Consider the following 23,940-nt stretch of genomic DNA (forward strand, 5'->3'; position numbering starts at 1 on the left):
GAGGCACAGGGTCAGAGCTGATTTGCATATAGCCAGTGTCTAACCCAGGGTGGTGTGGAGTGCAAAAAAACGATGGATTTAGGCCCAGATCCTTGTACTGGGGTGAATGTATGACATTGTTCTACATTCTGTCCATCAACTGTGTTTTTTGCAATTTTCACCCCGAGTGGGCTGGGTATGCTCAGACGTGAGTCCCAGGCTCTCCACACCACTGGAGTCAAGCTATCCAGGCTGATGAAGGCTGATAGCCAGAAACCGGTCCTTGGATGCTTGATTCCGGTCTGGGAAAGACATGGCTTGGTAGTTCGGACTGGACTGTTCCCATGAGGCACAGGGTCAGAGCTGATTTGCATATAGCCAGTGTCTAACCCAGGGTGGTGTGGATTGCAAAAAAACGATGGATTTAGGCCCAGATCCTTGTACTGGGGTGAATGTATGACATTGTTCTACATTCTGTCCATCAACTGTGTTTTTTGCGAGAGACAAGATGGCGGCCGCTCCGGACTGTTTAGAATGTTGACAGTCACCGGAGAGCCAATCCGCTTCTCCTCGCGAAGTTCCGTTACGCGTCTGGTACGCGAACCGGGGCGCTAACCGGAGCGCTGTCACAGATATATATATTTTTTTCCACTGGAGCACATATATTGAGACATAGCAAAGGCACGTCGGGCAAACCATATCTACAATTTTGCCAAGTTTCATGTAAATCTATTCAGCCGTTCGAGCTAAAAGTGAGTCCAACCGCCCTATGGAAAAATGAATGGGAAAAACGCGTTTTGGGACCCCCCTTTTTTCTCGGCCCCCCCTTGGCGAAACCCCCCCAAATTTTCAGGGGCTGCCCAGAAACAAAATGTGCCATTTTCCTGAAATTTTCAGCCAATTCCGTCCACAAACGCCAAAGTTATTAGACATAGAATTTTCAGAAACCCCATAGAGAAAAAATCCTAACTATATATACCCAGTGGCTATCGCCAGTAGGTAATATACATATATAAACATATATAATCTGCATATCTATATAAATATAAATGCATGCATACATATACATATATGCATACATATGCATGTTATTTACATGAAAGTTTTAAAAACACTAATAAAAGCAAAGCTAAAAAGCCACCTCATTACAAACAGAATGGCTTTAACTTAAACGAGGGCGAGATCTATTGCATTTTCAATGCTTGTTTACTTTGGTTCTATCAAGAAGGCATTCAGATGTGTCACACATTTGCCATAAATTCTGAATGTTAGCACTCTAGTTAGATCACTGTAGTAAAGCTAGTGCTCACCAGGGAAGTCTGCTGCTAATCATGGTTTGCAGCCATTTTCCCGCATTTTTTATCCCGCAGACTTTCAGTCCGCATACCATTATCCCGCAAGATCATTGACCTCGCATACCATTATCCCGCATTTTTTCAAAACGCATGTGCATTTATCGCGCATGCCTTTACAAAGAATTACGTTTTAAAGGCATGTATGGTAAATGCATTTGCGTTGTGAAAACCACGATGACGAGAGAGGTAAGTGGGTTTGTGTTAATTTTTTCGTGGGTTAGTGATTGTGTAGTGTAGTGTAGTGTTGTGTAGTGTAGTGTTGTGTTAGTGTAGTGTAGAGTTGTGGTGGTTGTTTAGTGTAGGGTCATGCTGGGGGTAGTGTTTTAGGGTTTAGGGTTGTGTTGTAGTGTTTGCGTAGTGTAGGGTCATGCTGGGGGTAGTGTTTTAGGGTTTAGGGTAGTGTTGTAGTGTTTGCGTAGTGTAGGGTCATGCTGGGGGTAGTGTTTTAGGGTTTAGGGTTGTGTTGTAGTGTTTGCGTAGTGTAGGGTCATGCTGGGGCTAGTGTTTTAGGGTTTAGGGTAGTGTTGTAGTGTTTGCGTAGTGTAGGGTCATGCTGGGCGTAGTGTTTTAGGGTTTAGGATAGTGTTGTAGTGTTTGCGTAGTGTAGGGTCATGCTGGGGGTAGTGTTTTAGGGTTTTGGGTAGTGTTGTAGTGTTAGCTGCCCGGTTAGCTGCCCGGTGAGCTGCCCGGTTCACGTACCGGGACGCGCCTCTACGAAGTAAAATCGCAAAAAAAAAAAATTTTTTTTTTTTTGCCCCGCGGGGCACTTTAATATCCCCCTCATCAATCCTAGGGGGTCAGGAGTGGTCTACCTTGCCCCCTTTCCTTCATTTCCTCCTTCGTTTTTCACCACATCTTGTCTCTCGATCGTACCGAGAGACAAGATGGCGGCCGCTCCGGACTGTTTAGAATGTTGACAGACACCGGAGAGCCAATCAGCTTCGCTTCGCGAAGTTCCGTTACGCGTCAGGTACGCGAACCGGGGCGCTAACCGGAGCGCTGTCACAGATATATATATTTTTTTAAACGTTAATTTCTCAAAATCCACTGGAGCACATATATTGAGACATAGCAAAGGCACGTCGGGCAAACCATATCTACAATTTTGCCAAGTTTCATGTAAATCTATTCAGCCGTTCGAGCTAAAAGTGAGTCCAACCGCCCTATGGAAAAATGAATGGGAAAAACGCGTTTTGGGACCCCCCTTTTTTCTCGGCCCCCCCTTGGCGAAACCCCCCCAAATTTTCAGGGGCTGTCCAGAAACAAAATGTGCCATTTTCCTGAAATTTTCAGCCAATTCCGTCCACAAACGCCAAAGTTATTAGACATAGAATTTTCAGAAACCCCATAGAGAAAAAATCCTAACTATATATACCCACTAGCTATCGCCAGTAGGTAATATACATATATAAACATATATAATCTGCATATCTATATAAATATAAATGCATGCATACATATACATATATGCATACATATGCATGTTATTTACACGAAAGTTTTAAAAACACTAATAAAAGCAAAGCTAAAAAGCCACCTCATTACAAACAGAATGGCTTTAACTTAAACCAGGGCGAGATCTATTGCATTTTCAATGCTTGTTTACTTTGGTTCTATCAAGAAGGCATTCAGATGTGTCACACATTTGCCATAAATTCTGAATGTTAGCACTCTAGTTAGATCACTGTAGTAAAGCTAGTGCTCACCAGGGAAGTCTGCTGCTAATCATGGTTTGCAGCCATTTTCCCGCATTTTTTATCCCGCAGACTTTCAGTCCGCATACCATTATCCCGCAAGGTCATTGACCTCGCATACCATTATCCCGCATTTTTTCAAAACGCATGTGCATTTATCGCGCATGCCTTTACAAAGAATTACGTTTTAAAGGCATGTATGGTAAATGCATTTGCGTTGTGAAAACCACGATGACGAGAGAGGTAAGTGGGTTTGTGTTAATTTTTTCGTGGGTTAGTGATTGTGTAGTGTAGTGTAGTGTTGTGTAGTGTAGTGTTGTGTTAGTGTAGTGTAGAGTTGTGGTGGTTGTTTAGTGTAGGGTCATGCTGGGGGTAGTGTTTTAGGGTTTAGGGTTGTGTTGTAGTGTTTGCGTAGTGTAGGGTCATGCTGGGGGTAGTGTTTTAGGGTTTAGGGTAGTGTTGTAGTGTTTGCGTAGTGTAGGGTCATGCTGGGGGTAGTGTTTTAGGGTTTAGGGTTGTGTTGTAGTGTTTGCGTAGTGTAGGGTCATGCTGGGGCTAGTGTTTTAGGGTTTAGGGTAGTGTTGTAGTGTTTGCGTAGTGTAGGGTCATGCTGGGCGTAGTGTTTTAGGGTTTAGGATAGTGTTGTAGTGTTTGCGTAGTGTAGGGTCATGCTGGGGGTAGTGTTTTAGGGTTTTGGGTAGTGTTGTAGTGTTAGCTGCCCGGTTAGCTGCCCGGTGAGCTGCCCGGTTCACGTACCGGGACGCGCCTCTACGAAGTAAAATCGCAAAAAAAAAAAATTTTTTTTTTTTTGCCCCGCGGGGCACTTTAATATCCCCCTCATCAATCCTAGGGGGTCAGGAGTGGTCTACCTTGCCCCCTTTCCTTCATTTCCTCCTTCGTTTTTCACCACATCTTGTCTCTCGATCGTACCGAGAGACAAGATGGCGGCCGCTCCGGACTGTTTAGAATGTTGACAGACACCGGAGAGCCAATCAGCTTCGCTTCGCGAAGTTCCGTTACGCGTCAGGTACGCGAACCGGGGCGCTAACCGGAGCGCTGTCACAGATATATATATTTTTTTAAACGTTAATTTCTCAAAATCCACTGGAGCACATATATTGAGACATAGCAAAGGCACGTCGGGCAAACCATATCTACAATTTTGCCAAGTTTCATGTAAATCTATTCAGCCGTTCGAGCTAAAAGTGAGTCCAACCGCCCTATGGAAAAATGAATGGGAAAAACGCGTTTTGGGACCCCCCTTTTTTCTCGGCCCCCCCTTGGCGAAACCCCCCCAAATTTTCAGGCGCTGCCCAGAAACAAAATGTGCCATTTTCCTGAAATTTTCAGCCAATTCCGTCCACAAACGCCAAAGTTATTAGACATAGAATTTTCAGAAACCCCATAGAGAAAAAATCCTAACTATATATACCCACTGGCTATCGCCAGTAGGTAATATACATATATAAACATATATAATCTGCATATCTATATAAATATAAATGCATGCATACATATACATATATGCATACATATGCATGTTATTTACATGAAAGTTTTAAAAACACTAATAAAAGCAAAGCTAAAAAGCCACCTCATTACAAACAGAATGGCTTTAACTTAAACCAGGGCGAGATCTATTGCATTTTCAATGCTTGTTTACTTTGGTTCTATCAAGAAGGCATTCAGATGTGTCACACATTTGCCATAAATTCTGAATGTTAGCACTCTAGTTAGATCACTGTAGTAAAGCTAGTGCTCACCAGGGAAGTCTGCTGCTAATCATGGTTTGCAGCCATTTTCCCCGCATTTTTTATCCCGCAGACTTTCAGTCCGCATACCATTATCCCGCAAGGTCATTGACCTCGCATACCATTATCCCGCATTTTTTCATAACGCATGTGCATTTATCGCGCATGCCTTTACAAAGAATTACGTTTTAAAGGCATGTATGGTAAATGCATTTGCGTTGTGAAAACCACGATGACGAGAGAGGTAAGTTGGTTTGTGTTAATTTTTTCGTGGGTTAGTGATTGTGTAGTGTAGTGTAGTGTTGTGTAGTGTAGTGTTGTGTTAGTGTAGTGTAGAGTTGTGGTGGTTGTTTAGTGTAGGGTCATGCTGGGGGTGGTGTTTTAGGGTTTAGGGTTGTGTTGTAGTGTTTGCGTAGTGTAGGGTCATGCTGGGGGTAGTGTTTTAGGGTTTAGGGTAGTGTTGTAGTGTTTGCGTAGTGTAGGGTCATGCTGGGGGTAGTGTTTTAGGGTTTAGGGTTGTGTTGTAGTGTTTGCGTAGTGTAGGGTCATGCTGGGGCTAGTGTTTTAGGGTTTAGGGTAGTGTTGTAGTGTTTGCGTAGTGTAGGGTCATGCTGGGCGTAGTGTTTTAGGGTTTAGGATAGTGTTGTAGTGTTTGCGTAGTGTAGGGTCATGCTGGGGGTAGTGTTTTAGGGTTTTGGGTAGTGTTGTAGTGTTTGCGTAGTGTAGGGTCATGCTGGGGTGTAGTATTTTAGGGTTTAGGGTAGTGTTGTAGTGTTTGCGTAGTGTAGGGTCATGCTGGGGGTAGTGTTTTAGGGTTTTGGGTAGTCTTGTAGTGTTTGCGTAGTGTAGGGTCATGCTGGGGGTAGTGTTTTAGGGTTTTGGGTAGTGTTGTAGTGTTTGCGTAGTGTAGGGTCATGCTGGGGTGTAGTGTTTTAGGGTTTTGGGTAGTGTTGTAGTGTTTGCGTAGTGTAGGGTCATGCTGGGGTGTAGTGTTTTAGGGTTTTGGGTAGTGTTGTAGTTTTTGCGTAGTGTAGGGTCATGCTGGGGGTAGTGTTTTAGGGTTTTGGGTAGTGTTGTAGTGTTTGCGTAGTGTAGGGTCATGCTGGGGGTAGTGTTTTAGGGTTTTGGGTAGTGTTGTAGTGTTTGCGTAGTGTAGGGTCATGCTGGGGGGTAGTGTTTTAGGGTTTTGGGTAGTGTTGTAGTGTTTGCGTAGTGTAGGGTCATGCTGGGGGTAGTGTTTTAGGGTTTTGGGTAGTGTTGTAGTGTTTGCGTAGTGTAGGGTCATGCTGGGGGTAGTGTTTTAGGGTTTAGGGTAGTGTTGTAGTGTTTGCGTAGTGTAGGGTCATGCTGGGGGTAGTGTTTTAGGGTTTAGGGTAGTGTTGTAGTGTTTGCGTAGTGTAGGGTCATGCTGGGGGTAGTGTTTTAGGGTTTAGGGTAGTGTTGTAGTGTTTGCGTAGTGTAGGGTCATGCTGGGGGTAGTGTTTTAGGGTTTAGGGTAGTGTTGTAGTGTTTGCGTAGTGTAGGGTCATGCTGGGGTGTAGTGTTTTAGGGTTTTGGGTATTGTTGTAGTGTTTGCGTAGTGTAGGGTCATGCTGGGGGTAGTGTTTTAGGGTTTAGGGTAGTGTTGTAGTGTTTAGGTAGTGTAAGGTCATGCTGGGGTGTAGCGTTTTAGGGTTTTGGGTAGTGTTGTAGTGTTTGCGTAGTGTAGGGTCATGCTGGGGGTAGTGTTTTAGGGTTTAGGGTAGTGTTGTAGTGTTTGCGTAGTGTAGGGTCATGCTGGGGGTAGTGTTTTAGGGTTTAGGGTTGTGTTGTAGTGTTTGCGTAGTGTAGGGTCATGCTGGGGGTAGTGTTTTAGGGTTTAGGGTTGTGTTGTAGTGTTTGTGTAGTGTAGGGTCATGCTGGGGGTAGTGTTTTAGGGTTTAGGGTAGTGTTGTAGTGTTTGCGTAGTGTAGGGTCATGCTGGGGTGTAGTGTTTTAGGGTTTTGGGTAGTGTTGTAGTGTTTGCGTAGTGTAGGGTCATGCTGGGGGTAGTGTTTTAGGGTTTAGGGTAGTGTTGTAGTGTTTGTGTAGTGTAGGGTCATGCTGGGGGTAGTGCTTTAGGGTTTAGGGTAGTGTTGTACTGTTTGTGTAGTGTAGGGTCATGCTGGGGGTAGTGTTTTAGGGTTTAGGGTAGTTTAGTTGTTTAGTGTATGCTAAAGGCATATTCGTTCTAAAAGTTTTCGTTATTTTAATTTGCGGCCTAATAGTACATGCGGGATTTTTTTTGCGGACTGATGGTATGCGGGATTTCGTCATATATTCGCTAATCATACTTTCTATGGCAAAATGAACCCCCTCATTTTGTTCCTTTTTAAATTAAATGTTTTAAGAGTTACCACTTTATTCCAATCAAGATGGCTTCAGGTGTGCCATACCTTTGTAATAAGTAGGACTGTTAGCACTCTAGTTGTTCTTTAGAACACTCTGGGACATTCTGTCATTGGGCTATAGTTGGGCTACATCTGGCTGATATTTGGGCTACATTTGTTTTTTTTGTCTCCGGTGGCCATCTTTGGGCTACATTGGGCTACATTGGGCTACATTGGGCTACATTTGGGCTCCAACATATATATAGCCCAATGTAGCCCAATATATATTTTTCAAAGTTAATTTTCGTAAAAACCACTGGAGCCTATATCTTGAGACATAGCAAAGGCACATCGGGCTACCAGTCCCTACAATTTTGCCAAGTTTGGTGTAAATCCATTCAGCCGTTCAGGCTAAAAGTGAGGCCAACCGCCCTATGGAAAATTGCATGGGAAAAACACGTTTTGGGACCCCCCTTTTTTCTCGGCCTCCCCTTGATGAAACCCCCCCAAATTTTCAGGGGCTGCTCAGAAACAAAATGTTCCATTTTCCTGAAAATTTCAGCCAATTCTGTCCTCAAACGCCAAAGTTATTCGACATAGAATTTTCAAAAATCCCATAGGAAAAAAATCCTAACTATATATACCTACTGGCTATCGCCAGTAGGTAATATATATATATATATATATATATATATATATATATATATATATATATATATATATGTATGTATGTATGTATGTATGTATATACCCAACACCCTCAATGTAATTCGTGCACATGTGAAAACAAGGAAAAGCGGAAGACATGTTGTAACGAGTTGAAATTCAAGGCAATACACGAATTCATACATATTTTGAATATAATACTTCTCAACAACTCTTAATATCACCATCTTGGGTTTTACCAAAATAGTGATTAAAAATCCACCAAAATTTATCGTTGCATGTAAATTCATAATTCATGCCGTAAAATGTACAAATTCATACCTCATCATTGCGGGAACATAAATAATGCATAAGCATGTTGTTAAATTTGTAACATTAGCTACACACAGAATCGAACATTGTTTCATTTACAAAGCAATCTGTGTTTTAGAAAGCATAGCTTTCATTGGCTCGTTTAACATACTGTTGCGCGATTGGTAGAAAGTCGCTGTTGCTAAGAAACCGAATGAATTACTCTTTCAGTAAAACCAGCATTATAATATATATGCAAGGCATAATGATCATTCCCATCACATAGCATAACTAATTGTATAGCTGTAAACTCGCGCATTGACAGAACGCGGTAATTTAAGTACCGCCATTATTCTTTACAGTTGCTAGGCAGCCAACCAAACAATAGATTTTTTTTTTTCCTCTTTATTTTTTTTTCTTCTTCTAACAGAGCAACCTTGTGTGAAAGTCCTTGCCCCAGTGGGCAAAAATATCGGAATATGCACATTCAACCCTAGCTGATATCAAGCCCCAGTGGGCAATATGTTCACAGAATCTCTGAAAATTGTGCATGTAGTCCCGCATTATGTTCCACATTCGTCCGCTACCAAGTATTACGTGAAATCTTAAAACAATGAAAAAATAATATTTAAAATCAAGAAGACTGCAGGCAATATTTACAATGCATACTATCGTTAGATTTGTCATTCATGTAGATGTATGGATAATTCTTCACTGATGTTAAATCCATTTGGTGTCAAACATTCAAAATCCACAATGTACTTGGATTCTAGTTTTCTAAGGGACAATTCACGATTGCCCCCTCTTACCCCCAGATCAACATTGTCAATCACCACCAACCGGACAAGTTATATACACCTACTGTCAGGATTCCCCGGCCGCTGGTAAATCACTGACTGCAATGAGAGTTGGTGAGAGCTCGCAAAAAACTACAACCCCCATGATCCTTAGCGCGGCGCGCTGGAATGACGCTGTGCGACCGGAAGGAATATCTGGACGTTTGCAGAGAGAGACGCTGCCGATTATTCCTCTTGGCGAGCAAGTTGTGTACTTGTAGTTCCTGTGTTCTTGTTGGCGTTATTCTCGTGGTGAGCGGAGGCTAGCTCACATTATAGTTGCTCCAGGATCCGTTGTTTCATTAGGAGGGGCTTAGGAAGCACCCGCTTTTGAGAGACGTGTTCCTGGGTTCTCTACACCAGCCTTGTGGATTACTCAGGTGGGGCTTAGGAAGCGCCCGTATTGAGAGCCGTGTTCCGTGGTTCTCTACACCAGCCTTGCGGATTACTCAGGAGGGGCTTAGGAAGCGCCCAAATCCAGAGCAGAGAACGCTGTTTCAGGTTTTCCGCAAATCAGGGGGGTGCTGGTGTTGTGCGCATCTCCAGGGAGCGCTGTGTTCGTTTGTTTTTCTACTCCAAACTATCTACTGGGAGTGTGAGGTTCCTACACTTGCCGGACACCTAGGCTTAGGTGCCGCATGATCATCGAGGAGCCTTCTTTGTCTCTGTTTGGCGCCTGCAGAGAAGTATCTGTATAGACGCTGAGTTATTGCGTGGCACTGGGCATTTGTGCTGTTGATAAGTTGATATCAGGAACTTACTTGGTGACCCATATTAGGGGATGGTATAGATCCGTTAGGGGTTGACTTGTTTGCTTCCTGCACTGACCCTTGATATTGCGGATCATACATCTCCTCGGAGGGGGAAGTCTTCCTATCAGTAAGAACATACCGAAAAGGAGTGATACATAACTGTTTTGTTACTTGGGGCATTCTGGTGTACTTCATCCTCATTCTGGGTAGGTGTACATCCATTACAAATGTTCATCTGGCTACTGTGAACGGAAGGGGAGAGAACAGTGGTGTACTGATATTTTCTTTTGTTGTGTCTTCAAGTAGGAACACCAGGGGATGTAGAAGAGCCCTTTATATCACCCTTTGTTTCTGCATACCTGTAGGTTATTGCAGGTGAGGAAAGGAGTAACGTAGTGTATAATTTAGCTACAGCTGAGGGTTCTCATTCCACTCATCCCTTGCTTTCTCTATCTGCAGGTTTCGGTTCCAGTTGCCCAGCTGTTCCCCTCCGGACCTATCTTTTTCCCCCGCTTGATCTCCTTAATAGTCTGTGACAATGATAGCCAGACTTGGGATGATCTAGAGGTGGGCCCCCTTTATAGCATCAATCCAATCCCGAGGAGCAACCACGACAGACCTGACAGAATAACCGGCCCAAGAGTCCTGTTCCTCCTGGTTGGATTGATATAAGGGATGGCCACCTTAGACGACGTACTGGCCGCTCTAGTCTTGGTGCAGGAGGAATTAGCCACCTCCCGCCAGGAAACAGCCGCATTGCAGGCACGGATGGATGCCTTACAGCGGAATCCGTTCGATGCCGGGAACCCCGCTCCTCCACCAGCCTCAGTAGTGGTAGAAATGCCTTCCCCCGTACCGTTAGCCCCCCCTGAACGATTCCTGGGAGATAGGAAAAAGGTGCAGGTATTCATGACTCAGGTAATGTTACATTTTACCTGTAAACCTAAATGTTTTCTTACAAACCAATCCAGGGTTTCTTTTCTCATGTCCTACTTGGGTGGAGAGGCAGCTCAGTGGGCGGTCCCTATCGTCAAGAACAACGACGCAATCCTGTATGATTGGGTATTGTTTCGTACCGAATTTGAAAAGACCTTTGATAGGAGAGCAGAAACGTTTTCTGCTGATAAAGAATTGCTTGTCCTAAAACAAGGCAGTTCCGATTTAGTTACGTACCTGAACCACTTCAGGAGGTTGATTGCGGAAACTGATTGGCCTGAGGCGAAACAGATGGTTTTGTTCTACCAAGGACTCTCAGAAAATCTAAAAGATGTCATAGCTCCGGTTGAGCCCCAGCCTACAACATGTGCGGCGTTTATTGATTTGGCCTTGCGTCTGGACCATAGGTTACGGGAAAGAAAAGGAGAGCAAGGAAGAAAAGAAAGACCGCTACTCTTGGGCGACAAACCAACTAGTGGGGAAAAGCATGAGGGCAAAGTAGAACCCATGGAAATTGGAGTGGTACGAGCGTCCCTAACTGCGACTGAAAGAGAACATCGCCGAAAGTTTGGTCTCTGTCTTTATTGTGGGAAAAAAGGACACTTCCTGCGGGAATGCCCGGTGAAACCAAAGGGAGGGCGCTATCGTACAGGACAAACAGCGGTATCCACTGTCGACAAGGGGTCGGAAAACTCCAATGCTTGAGTTCGAAGGAAGGGAGGAACTCGAGCACGCACTTCATCCCTTCAGTAACAGAAAAGGACTCCGCAGGAAACCATTTGTTCTTTCTGGAAATGGAATTGTGGATAGACCATAACCCTAAGAACATCCGAGCCATGGTAGATTCAGGAGCAACGGGTTGTTTTATGGATTTGGCGGAAGCTCGTAAATTGGGGGTGTCCCCAGTCACGAAATCTGTCCCTGAAGCCGTGTTTGCAGTAGACGGTCATGAATTAGAATCCGGTCCTATCAACCAACATACTCGGGAATACGAGCTGTGGTATGAAGGTTACCACATGGAAAGGCTTTCCTTCAATCTCATCCAGGCCCCTACGTATGGTGTAATATTAGGACTCCCTTGGCTGAAGAAGCATGAACCAGTCATTAAGTGGACGGATCAGTCTTTGGAATTCTCCTCCCCTTATTGCCAAGAATACTGCCTAAGAGAGAATCCTCGACCTTCCAGGGTGTTGGCCGTTACCAACCTTGTTTCTACCGCCGCTGAAAAGGAGGTGGAATTACCTAGTTGTTACCAGGAATATGGGGAGGTTTTCAGTAAGGCGAAAGCAGAAGTACTCCCTCCCCACAGGGAATACGATTGCCGTATCGATTTAACACCTGGGTCTGTCGTTCCCTGTGGCAGGATTTATGCTCTATCACAACCCGAAACAGACCATCTCCGGGAATACCTGGATAACCTCCTTGCTTTGGGTTTCATCCGACCTTCCAGGTCTCCAGCGGCGTCCCCGCTTTTCTTCATCCCGAAGGCTAACGGGGAATTACGTTGTTGCATTGACTATCGGGCACTTAATGCCATAACTATAAAGAATCAAAATCCACTGCCATTGATACCGGTATTGTTGGAGCAGGTGAGATCAGCTAAGATCTACACGAAATTGGACTTGAGAGGGGCCTACCATTTAGTGCGTATCCGAAACGGCGACGAATGGAAGACCGCTTTTAAAACTAGGTATGGACTCTTCGAGTATATGGTGATGCCCTTTGGGCTCTGTAATGCCCCTGCCTCCTTCCAATTCTTCCTTAACGAGGTATTAAGAGAATTCCTAGACATATTTGTAGTAGTCTATATAGACGACATCTTGATCTATTCCGATGGTGAACCAGAACATCAAAGACATGTGTGCCGAGTACTGCAGGCCCTACAACAAAACCAATTGTACTGCAAATTAACGAAGTGTGAGTTCCACGTTACCACAGTTGAATTCCTAGGAGTCATGCTCACACCATCAGGGCAAGTAATGGCAGAAAGAAAGGTACGTGCCATTGTGGACTGGCCTAGACCCGCCAGTGTCAAAGACATCCAGAAGCTCCTAGGATTCGCAAACTTCTACAGGAGGTTCATCTCGCACTTCTCGGACATGGTAACCCCACTCACCAAATTGACACGGAAGAACACCCCCTTTGTGTGGGGCTTAGCCGAACAAACCGCATTCGACCGATTGAAGACCGCATTTACTTCTGCACCGGTGTTGACCCATGCTGATCCGACACTCCCTTTTGTGGTGGAAGCTGATGCTTCTGAACTAGCAGTCGGGGCCGTTCTCTCACAAAGGAACGTGAGTACAGGACATCTCCATCCCATCGCGTTCATGTCTCGTAAATTGAATACCGCCGAACGTAACTACACCATAGCTGAGAAAGAGCTTCTAGTAATTAAGGACGCCTTCACTGAATGGAGGCATTGGTTAATGGGCGCTTCTCAGCAAATCACGGTGTATACTGACCACCGTAACCTGCAGTTTCTGCGAGCGGCACGCCATCTCACCCCATGGCAACTTCGATGGATGCTTTTTTTTCCTGAATTTCATTTTGTGGTTACGTTCCGCCCAGGATGTGACAACCGGAAGGCGGATGTTCTCACACGTCAGGAAAACAACCCAGCAGTGGCAGCATCCCCAGAGACTAGCATCATCGAACCACAGAAGGTGATAGGAGTGATACACACTGAGGAATTCCTCCACAAAGTCAAGAAAGGTATCCAAACCTTTGCCTGGAAAACATGGCTTCACCTACATCCAGAATGGAGAATCCATCAGGGATTGCCAAGAAAAGGGCCTCAGTTGCTTCTTCCCACGCTAGCCTTGAGACAACAAGCCTTCACATGGTGCCACGATCTGCCATGTGCGGGACACACAGGAGGGAAGAAGACCTTGGAGAAACTGCTACGAACCTATTGGTGGCCCACCATCCGTCCTGATGTGTTTGCTTGGGTTCAGAGGTGTGACATCTGTTCGCAGGCTAAGAGCGATCACCGCCCCACACAAGGGCTTTTGCAGACCATGCCCACTCCTGAGAGTCCTTGGGAGAGCTTTTCTGTAGATTTCGTGGTAGGTCTCCCTGAAGATAAAGGCATGACAGCTATCATCGTAGTGGTGGATTATGTAACAAAACTGGGTCACTTCATTGCCTGTAAAGGGGTTCCCACAGCTAGTCAGCTTGCCCATTTGCTACTCCTTCATATCATCAGGTTGCATGGACTTCCCAAGGTTATCGTGTCGGACAGAGGGGCCCAATTTACTGCTCGATTTTGGAAGGTCTGGTGTGACAGGTTGGGCATTGCCTCTTCCTTGTCCACCAGCTTTCATCCCCAAACGGACGGGCAGACAGAAAGGTTAAATCAAACCATCAAACAATACCTGAGGTGTTTCGTGGATACCACTACTGAGGCTTGGGTGGACTGGCTGTGGACGGCTGAGGTAGCATATAATGATGCTGCCCATTCCTCCACTTCGTACACCCCATTTTTCTGTACCTATGGGTTTCACCCTAGATTTGCCCCCTTGAGTGTGCCTGTCGCTGAGACACCGATCCCGCAGTTACAGTCTAGATTGGTGCAGTTGCGGAAAACCGTACTGCAAGCAAGGAGAAATCTAGTGCATGCGAAACAGAAGTACAAGGCACAAGCTGATAAACATCGTAGGGGTTGCCCTGAGTATAGAAAAGGGGATTGGGTGTGGTTGTCCACTCGTAATATCCGTTTCCGCAAGTATAGCGTTTTCAACCCCAGGTTCATTGGCCCTTACCAAGTGATTCGCCATGTCAACCCGGTGGCGGTGAAACTGAGACTTCCTACACATTTCAGGATCCATCCGGTGTTCCATGTCTCACTGCTCAAACCGGCGAAGTGTCCCCGTTCAAAAACCCCTGCACCCGTGCGAGTGCAACAGGACGTGGAGTATGAAGTACGGCGCATTTTGAATGCCCGCAGAGTGCGGGGCAAACTCCAGTACTTGATATCTTGGAAAGGCTATGGACCGGAGGAGGACTCCTGGGAGCCTGTGGGGGCTGTACATGCACCTAGACTGGTGCGGCAGTTCCATTCGCTCCATCCCGGTAAGCCTGGTGGCAGTCAGTGAATTTCGTATGAGGGGGCGTTCTGTCAGGATTCCCCGGCCGCTGGTAAATCACTGACTGCAATGAGAGTTGGTGAGAGCTCGCAAAAAACTACAACCCCCATGATCCTTAGCGCGGCGCGCTGGAATGACGCTGTGCGACCGGAAGGAATATCTGGCCGTTTGCAGAGAGAGACGCTGCCGATTATTCCTCTTGGCGAGCAAGTTGTGTACTTGTAGTTCCTGTGTTCTTGTTGGCGTTATTCTCGTGGTGAGCGGAGGCTAGCTCACATTATAGTTGCTCCAGGATCCGTTGTTTCATTAGGAGGGGCTTAGGAAGCGCCCGCTTTTGAGAGACGTGTTCCTGGGTTCTCTACACCAGCCTTGTGGATTACTCAGGTGGGGCTTAGGAAGCGCCCGTATTGAGAGCTGTGTTCCGTGGTTCTCTACACCAGCCTTGCGGATTACTCAGGAGGGGCTTAGGAAGCGCCTGAATCCAGAGCAGAGAACGCTGTTTCAGGTTTTCCGCAAATCAGGGGGGTGCTGGTGTTGTGTGCATCTCCAGGGAGCGCTGTGTTCGTTTGTTTTTCTACTCCAAACTATCTACTGGGAGTGTGAGGTTCCTACACTTGCCGGACACCTAGGCTTAGGTGCCGCATGATCATCGAGGAGCCTTCTTTGTCTCTGTTTGGCGCCTGCAGAGAAGTATCTGTATAGACGCTGAGTTATTGCGTGGCACTGGGCATTTGTGCTGTTGATAAGTTGATATCAGGAACTTACTTGGTGACCCATATTAGGGGATGGTATAGATCCGTTAGGGGTTGACTTGTTTGCTTCCTGCACTGACCCTTGATATTGCGGATCATACATCTCCTCGGAGGGGGAAGTCTTCCTATCAGTAAGAACATACCGAAAAGGAGTGATACATAACTGTTTTGTTACTTGGGGCATTCTGGTGTACTTCATCCTCATTCTGGGTAGGTGTACATCCATTACAAATGTTCATCTGGCTACTGTGAACGGAAGGGGAGAGAACAGTGGTGTACTGATATTTTCTTTTGTTGTGTCTTCAAGTAGGAACACCAGGGGATGTAGAAGAGCCCTTTATATCACCCTTTGTTTCTGCATACCTGTAGGTTATTGCAGGTGAGGAAAGGAGTAACGTAGTGTATAATTTAGCTACAGCTGAGGGTTCTCATTCCACTCATCCCTTGCTTTCTCTATCTGCAGGTTTCGGTTCCAGTTGCCCAGCTGTTCCCCTCCGGACCTATCTTTTTCCCCCGCTTGATCTCCTTAATAGTCTGTGACAATGATAGCCAGACTTGGGATGATCTAGAGGTGGGCCCCCTTTATAGCATCAATCCAATCCCGAGGAGCAACCACGACAGACCTGACACCTACCTACCTTTGTGGTAAAGGACTACGTTGCAAGGGGACCCCTAAAACAGGCTGCATGGCACTTACCTGCATGGTAAACACTGCATGGTAATGGCGCTGGGTTGTAAAAGATGAGTAGTGCTGGTGTTGACATACCAATTTCCGCTATTTGGAGATTGGATATGTGCTAGAAATTGGGGTGTGCCTGGTGAATCCTGCACCGTGCCCAGAGGCACTTCAGTATGACTCAGTAGAGCTTCCAACTACATAGGTAGGGGACCAAGACCCTGTACCCATGAAGGAAAGGTCCACTAGTGGTTCGGGATGTTTCTGAGGTGGAGTTACCCAGGGAGTGTGCTGAGTGTTTCCAGATGGGAGGTGTCAGCTCTCTTAAACCAACCAGTGTGGTGGTTTTCCTTACCCTGAAAGCATATGTGGGGTACTTAACACAGCTCACTCAGAGGAAAGGCAAATCAGTGACCAAAGAGTGGTTTACTTGGGAGAGGCTACTCAGGCGATTGTGGTGGATGGTTACCTGAAGGGATACATCATCCCCCCACCATCACCAATCATATCTGTATTTTCCTAGCCTTATTAAGATACTGGACAGTGGTAGCTGGGTATATAATGATTACTTTTTTCATGTTATCAAATGTGGGGATATCAAAAAAGGCAGGTAAAATGCCTTTATATGGGTAATTCAGTTGGATAGAGTTGAGAGATAACTCATGTTCTCGAATATTCAGAAGAGTAAAGAGTTCCTTAAAGTTTGGACACTCTGTCAAATCTCACCATCCAGCTCCCCATAACCAATGCCGATATTTTTCTCTTGACTTTCTAATAATCTAGAAGGTTTCCGTAGGTTAAAATGTGCATTATTTCACAAGGGGGTATTGAGGTGTTTTAACTGGATGCCATAGTTTGCTGAATTTACCTGGGGAGCTATTTCAAGATAGCATCAACTGATTAATGGCCTGGTCTGGTTTTCAGTCGATGGATAAACCTGTCATTCATGTGATGGAGATCTTGTCCGCTCTATTACAAGTGCCATAGGATATAATGGACATGTAATTAGAAGGACGGGATATCCATCACAGTGGTGACGGAGTAACCCGTCCACGCAATTCTAAATCTGGCCTGTAGTGTTTTATTTTTATGTGTATTGTTCAGATTTAATTGAATAGGTGAGTGACAAAAAACCTTGAGCAGGAATATGGGGCACAAGTATCCAGAATGTCTGGTTTCAACTGTTGATACTAATGCAGTATTTATAAAGACTCTGGGAATATTTACCATTCTTTCACACAACCAGTAAGGCAACTTGCTGCACTGAGGTGTATGAAAGTGAGAGGGCAGAAGTGCTCCATATTTACAAAGATATGGAGCATTTCTGCGCTCTCCTTGTGCAGGCTCACTCTGTGCTGCCTAGTGCCAATGCAGGCATCATTCCACCAGAGTGCAAGGGAACCTGCTTGTTATCAGAATGCTGCACAGAAGGAAAGAGAAATTATTGAGGAGAAATAAAGATATTTCTACTCGCTGTGTCTCTGTTGGGATGGTGCATCATTTTGGTGAAAACCCAGGTTTACAAGTCTGTGTAAATCTGGTTTTACATTAAAATACAGAAAATCAGTGCTTGCAATAAAATATATGGGTGGATGCATGGCAACACCCATGCGCCACCCATGTAATGCCTACCCGACACAAAGTAAGCAAGATAGCACAAAGCGCTACTTTACTTTATATTGACTAAACCACACAAAGTAGCTTTGCGTTGCTTAGTACATCCCTGTTAAGGACTTGCATTTCCTTGCGATGACTTGCATCATGCAAGAACAACGCAAATCCTTACTTAATCTGCCTCTATATCTAGCAGGTGTTCTCCCGTTATCTTGGGACTTTTTGAGTGCTGTAATAATAGTATTCATGTATGACAAGAGATGCTTAGACCTGTTGTTCACCTGTGAGATCAATTAATTCATTACGTATGACTGTTAGTACATTTTTAACTTACTTTACAGAGGGAATAAAAACATTTTAAAGGTCTTATGAAATTAAATTAAATGATTACGCACTTGTATAGCGCACGACTACCCGTAGGCATCTCGGCGCTTGTACGAATAGCGCCGAGGAACCCTTCCTGGCCTTTCCCTGTGAGGAGCCCACTCCTGGGCACCCCCAAGGTGAAATAAATCACAAATGATCTCTGGAACAGAGATCAAGAGCCCAGCTGTAAGTAGTCCTATCCACAACACTTAATGGTGTTGGAATAGTGTATCATAAGAGAGAAAAAGAGAAATTGCTCGTTTTCTTAGTGTCCCCTCACTCACCAGGGTTGCCCCTTGGTGACATGCTTCATCATGGGGGTCCTCCCAGCCCTCTACGAACTGGGGCGTGCTACGACTCACGAGTTACGCAGGAGCACTTTAATAATGAGTGGTGCAATGGTAGTGATGTGATGGAGTGGAATATGTGAATTTGTTAAAAAATACCTGCCTAGTAAGCTATAAACAATTTTATTCTGGCTTCTAGGTGGTACTGTTTAAAAACGGGGTAGAATGAAAGGGTGCCCAAATGTCAATATACTCAGGTGTACCTATCCATTCCTATCTGTCGACTAGTTTCGTGCATCCCCCTAGCACTTCCTCAGGACTACACAGGGACCAGCCCTGTGTTCGCCACTCCTAGTAAAAGCTCCAATGGGCTAGTGAAAGAAAACAAAGATTAAATAATGCTGCAAAGAAATAGGCATGCATTAGGTACCTACGTAAAAAGTATTATAGTCACGTGGTTCCTGTAAGAGAAGAACATAACATGGTAGTTAAGGGGTATCAAAACCCCCCATTATGTGCACCAACATGTGAACTTGACCTATTATAGAAGTAGACACACAACACATTCTATATGCAGTACACATCCTTTTGAGGTAGTAATCCATAATGTCCCTGAAGGTGTGTGTATTGTTTTTTTTTAAAAACGTTTCTCAGTGAAAAAAACGTTTCTCAGTGAAAAAAACGTGATTAGCACCCTGTGAAAAGACAGACACAAACATACATATTACAGACTGTAGGTTACATACATGATAAAGGGGCTAGCTGTGCCCCATGGCCTCGAAGGGGTTAGGTATCCAATCATTCTGGTAGAGAAAGAAAGAATGCCAAGTTGATTATCGAGCGCTGCTCTGTCTAGCAGGATAATACTTGATGCCTGTGATTCCCAAGCTCAGGGGAGTTTCTTTGTCAAGAGTGAAGTCAGGCATCCTCAGCGTTGTTGGGCCGTTGTAGAGATTAAGCAAGCTATTGCCCAGAGGTGCAGAGTGGGACTCTTGATTAGAATAGGCACTGAGGCGAGAATTATCAGGTCCGAGGAAATTGAGCCCGAGACCCGCCGAGGCGGGAATTGAACCCTGGTCCCAGCCAGACTACTGCATCAGGGTCTGCCGCTCTATCCATTGAGCCACACTTCTCTCTTAAATGAGTATTGTCAAAGTCACAAGGTAACACTGACAAGCAACAAAATATTCATCATTTTTTCCTGTGTTTCTGATGGAGGAGAATATTCTTTAAGCCACAATGGGCCATATGTAGGTGGCCAAATACCGGTCGCTAAAGCTGAAAATCGGTAAATTTTGGCTTTACCGACCGGTATTTGGCCCTGTGCGATGTACGTATTACCGAATGCCATCGGTAATAACGAATCGATAAATATTTACCGATTCCTTATTTACCGATCGTTGAACAGCGAAACAAACAATACCAAATCGTTAAATAACCAAACGGTAAAAATCCCAAAATGCGATGTAGCAAAAATCAGTAATACCAAATTTGACCAAATTTGGTATTAATGATTCGTTATTTACCACTGATCAAGCGCAGGTGGTAATCAGGTGCAGTGCTTAAAAACAGCCCCAAAATGCAACCTCATAGCAAGGCGGCTTCGTTTGAGAACAGCAGGAGTGAGGATTTGGAGATGGGAAGAGCGGGTGTCCAGACTGCACGTCACATTGTTCCAATTGACTGAACCAGAAATCCATGAAAGGTACAGGCTACACACACACACCATCCTTGACCTCATACGGGACCTGAAACCATATCTTGAGCATCAGACACCAAGGGCGCACGCAATACCCACCCATGTACAGGTGCTCTGTTGCCTGCACCTCCTGGCATCAGGAAGCTAGCAGGGTGTGATAGCCGCAGTAGGTGGTGTGTCACAGAGCTGCCTATCCAGATTCTTCAACACCTTCCTGGACGCCATAATGGACCGAATGCATCATTACATAACCTTCCCCAGTACACAGGTGGAGCTGCAGAAGACCAAGCTGGATTTCTACCAAATGGCGCAGTTCCCACACGTCATTGGCTGCGACGACAGGACCCACATACCAATCTGCCCACCTGCAGCAACAGAATACATTTATCGCAACCGCAAATCCACTCACTCCATAAATGTGCAGGTGATGTGTGATGCAAAATTCATCATAACTGACATTCTGGCAAAATTACCAGGGAGCACCCACAACTCATACATATTCAGGAACAGTGGTATCCATACACGTCTGGCTGCTGGTGAATTTGGCGAAGGATACCTACTAGGTAAATCAATGCCACACACCCTGATGTATTCCTTGGCTCAACCTATTGATGACACATATTAATGGCACTTTCATTTGCATTTAGGTGACAGCGCATATGCCCTCCGGTCCTACCTACTCACACCACACCTCAACCCAACCACACCAAGGGAGAGTAGATACAATGGGGCACATAAGACCACCTGCAACATGGTGAAGCGCACCTTTGGACTGTTCAAAAGCAGATTCCGTTGCCTCCACATAAGTGAGGTGTACGTCAGTACTGCCCCATCAAATGCTGCAAAATAATTGCAACATGTGCAATGCTCCATAATAGAGCCACCAAAAAAGGAACAGCAGTGGAACTAACTGACTCTGAGAACGAGGGCAAGGATGATCCCCAGCCCGAGCCCTGCGCAGCTGGTGTTGCAGTAGAACAGGATGGGAGACACAGACGGGCAGAGATAACGTCCAACTATTTCTGAGTGAGTAACGACACAGAGCCAGTAACAGTTTTAGTGCAATGGTGTTCAATCAGCACACCACCAGGAATGGAAGCAGTATCCATAAACACATGGGTTACATCACCCATCTAATGATTGCCAAATAGCAGTTGGCCCTATTTTCTGCGCCCACGCGCTGCATGTGCACGTTCCCTGACCACACTGTCTGTAGTGTCAGATTGTTCCTGGGCAGCGCTGTGGCGTTCGCTGCACCTCCTGCCCTCGGTGGAAGAGGGTGTAATGCTACCACGCTGGTAGCCTCCTCACTGTCCCCCCCATTCCATTGTGGCCGCCTTCACGTTCTGCAGCAGTTCTAATGCAGAGGTCATCGAGACCATGCCCCTGGCCACGTCCCTGCTACAATGCGCCATCTCCTCCTGCATGGCGATAGACCTGCGACACATGAGGGAGGTAGCAGTGGCCAGCCGGTTCACTACCTTGGTATAGGTCTGGAGTCTCTGTCTCTCCCTGGGCCTACAATGACGGTCATGCTCCAACTGGCTGCATAGGTTGTCTACAGAGGTTGCAATTCCCATCATTCCCTCACACATGTTGTCGCCCATTAAACTAATGCCCTTTTCAATCCTGCACATGTGTTTGTTCATGTGGGCCACCTCTCACTTTCTCCCTGTTCGGAGCCTTGAGGACTGGCTGGCCTTGCCCTGCGGCGTCTTGATGCAGTGTGGGCGCCCTCAGATGGAGTACCAGCCCTCACTATGTTGCCCTCCTCATGGACTGGAGACTGTTGGTCCCATGTGCCCTCCTCCTCCGACTCCTCCATCTGCTGGAGGGTGGCCACGGCATGCCTCCTGCCGGACTGTGGTGGTGTTGTTGGTGGTGGTGATTGTTGCAGTGGTGATTGCGCATGAGGAGATGGCGGTGTTCCCTGGCGCTGTGGTGATCATTGATCTTGCTCTGTATCCCACTCCAGATCTGTCTCTTCTGAGACTCGGGCACATGGAGGGACTGCTTCCCAAACAGCTTGTCGTGGTCCTGACTCACATCCTGTATCAGCACCTCCAGCTCCTTCTCACTGAACTTCATCTTCCTTTTCCTTTCAGTTGCCCCCTTCTCTCCCTCCTGGCTTGCCATTTCAAAAGTTTTTTGGTTTTTTTCTGTAGCTGTGAGGATATGTAGCTCCTGGCTCCTCAGCTCACCTGCCTGCCTCACAGTCAGCTCCAGGTTCAGTGCAGCTGCCTGGGTGTGGCCACTTCCTGTTTGGGAGGTAATTGGATGACACAGGATTGGCTGATTCATCCAATTACGAATTACCGATTTGGTATTTACCGATTCGGTAATGGATTCGGTAATTCAGAATCGGTATTGCTGTTTCGGTTTTATTTTTTTTACCGATTTGTTCCGAATCTGTATTTTTTGCCGATTTTTAGCGAATCGGTAAATTTTAACGATTTTTTACGTACATCGCTTTTTCCGATTCCTTAATACCGAATCGGTAATATTCGGTATTAAGGAATCGGTATTCATGGTTTACCTACATATGGCCCAATATCGTCATTCTATGAGTACCAGCCTTTGGCTAAACGTAGGCTCTCCAGGTTTAACGTTTGGATCTTTGCTTGAGTGCAGATTTTGTATTTATTAGACCAGGGTGAGATGTTTCCCTCTGGGATGTGGTGAAATTGTGTGCAAAGGTGAGTAGTCTGCCACTATGTAGTGAATATGGCTATGTTGTGTTGTATACGCAGATGAGATGTTTTCTATCAAGGGTACGCATTCTTCAATCGACATAATGAATTGGAAAAGAAGAAAATAAAGTAGGGGTATTTTAAGCATAGTGGGCTGGGGTGGTTGTTGTACTAGTGCATATTCCAGCTGTATGTCGACAGGGAGTGAGTACTGCTTTAATTAGTTCGGCTGTGCTCTGGGTCTCAGAGCTTGCCAATAAATACGGTGGAATCAAAGTGCTCCAGCCAGGCGATGTAATAATCCACATAATAATTGTGTTGATTCCGTCTGATGGGGCCAGTTGTGGTGTGATACCTCTTGGAAGTGAATGAATAGTATCACAGCTTGTAGCTGGGACATTATAGGGAAAAGGTACTTGCCATACATTAGCTTCAGCCATGCCTTCCTCCTGGGTGAACTAGGGACATTCAGAGCCTTTTTGGAAATGGGACAAGCGGAACTATAACTCATCCAGGTCATTTTTCCCAAAGTTCCCCTCCTTGGTCTGGAATGGGTGAAGTGAATATAACTCACTAGCACAAAATTAAAAGGATCCTGGAGACAGGGAGCTGCAATAGGTGACAGTAGGTAACAGAGGCCCATGGGGTGACAGCACCTTGCACACAATACGATTGGCAATAGCCCAATAACCAGCACAGTGCATCCATTGATTAGCAGAGTTCATTCTTCCTGGAATGGGAAGGAGTATGTATTCAATTATGAGCGAACAGTGGAACTTTGTATGCAGCCTGTAATTTCAGTGCTATGAAGATCCAAGTTCACACACGTGTACTTCCGACTATTAGATTAGATTTTGGTTTTGGCTGGTGTACATAAGTTAGTCCCCTTTGAGAATGGAGTAGTGCTCTCTATAATGCAGTTCTGGGTAGTAATTCAGCTGGAAAGCAGTTGGCGTGGAAGAGTTTGCATGCGCACAAATATAGGCGAATATTTAAACAAACTGGGTATTTGTCTGGAAAATGATATGGAGAGGACACAATGGGAGGGGAACAATCTGCAGATTCACACCACCTTATCGATGAATCACATAGTAAGCAGGTGGGGAACGGATGAGCTCCACCTATAAGGAAATCAAGTATTAAGAAAATACTTTCCACAT

Source organism: Lissotriton helveticus, chromosome 2_1 (genome assembly GCF_964261635.1).
Source record: "Lissotriton helveticus chromosome 2_1, aLisHel1.1, whole genome shotgun sequence".
Lineage (NCBI taxonomy): Eukaryota > Metazoa > Chordata > Amphibia > Caudata > Salamandridae > Lissotriton > Lissotriton helveticus.